This window comes from Rhagoletis zephyria, unplaced genomic scaffold (assembly GCF_001687245.7).
Source record: "Rhagoletis zephyria isolate East Lansing unplaced genomic scaffold, Rhagoletis_zephyria_1.1 Rzeph_scaffold_00469, whole genome shotgun sequence".
NCBI classification, from domain to species: Eukaryota; Metazoa; Arthropoda; class Insecta; order Diptera; family Tephritidae; genus Rhagoletis; species Rhagoletis zephyria.
The window spans coordinates 143,554-145,011 of NW_016157553.1; positions in this window are offsets into that span (position 1 = coordinate 143,554).

The following is a 1,458-nucleotide window of genomic DNA, read 5'->3' on the forward strand; positions in this document are numbered from 1 at the left end:
TAAAACACTTGAACTTATCGCCACAGAAAAATATTATTTTATCAGTTTTAACCTTAGTCGATCCAAGGTTCAAGAAAAATACTTTGACGGATGAAGAAGCCTTTCAGGGGAGAGATTCTGTAGCCAGTTAGCGACAAGTTTCGGATCGATATCGCACTTGTTGACTTACAAATATTTGATATCAAACGTCGACAAAACCGATACCGATTCGAAAATTGTCGTTAACTGGTTACAGAATCTGTCCCAGGCCTACAAAAATGATATCGTCCGATTCAGCTGGAACAAAAATGCTTCAAACAAGTAAGGGTTTCTCTGTATTATGGCATCGAACCGACATATATACATCTTTCATTTGAATCAGTAAAAAAGCTCTATTGGCTCTTACATTCGGGTTTTGTTAGGCGTTTTTTCCATATTTTTGGCCTATGTGCGCTTTTATTCGAAACCTAAATGTTTCGGTTCCGAGTATCGAGAGTATTGGGTACTTAAAAGTATTGACTCAGCACATCACTACTGCTGTCTTCCCTACTATGACGTCACCAAAACAGCTGATTCTGTCAAAATCACTGAGAGCCGAGTAGCGGTATCGTCATCGGCGCCACCTCTGTATTCTCTCCACCGTGGCACCTAACAAAAAAAATTATGTTAGTTATTAATTTTTAAATTGGTGGCAGCCCCATTAAAAAAATAAAAGCTTATCCGGAGACCATATTCTTCCACTTGTTACCGCATTTTTTAGTCCAATGAACTTGGAAAATCTTATTATTTTAAGAAAGGTGGCAACCCTACTCAAAAAATAATAGACTATTGAACATCTGGAGGCCAAGCCTTTTCACTTCACATCCTCTTTTTTGTATTCATACCATGTGCGAATGAAATAGTAATTTTTAAATATGTGGCAACCCTACTCAAAAAGTAATACATTATGAACATCTAAAAGCAGAGCCACTTTATTTGATACCTCATTTCTGGTAATTCAACGAACATTGCGGGTCTTATAATTTTTTAGACAGGTGGCAACCATATAGGAACTCAAGGTACTAAAGATAATATTCCTATCGATACAGAATATACTTAAACCCGTTCAATGGCGTAGTCAAAGTATCTAAAATTTCCTTTATACTATGTTTAGAAGATAGTAAGTTTAAATAGGTGGCAACCCTACTTAAAAAATAATAAAGTTTTTGGACATGCGAAGGCCATGCACTTTCATTTGGTAGCTCAATTTGTAATCCAATGAACGGCGAAATTGTTTTAACTTTTTAATAGGTGGCAACCCTACTCAGAAAAATGATACATAATTGCGCATGTAGAGGCTAAGTCTTTTCGTTTGACAGTGACGGTACAGAACTAATGCCTACGCTTATTATGATTGAATATACTAATTTTATTAACAGATGGCAACCCTATTCAAAAAAAAAAAATATTTGTGCCTTTGTAGAGGCCAATCCCTTTCAT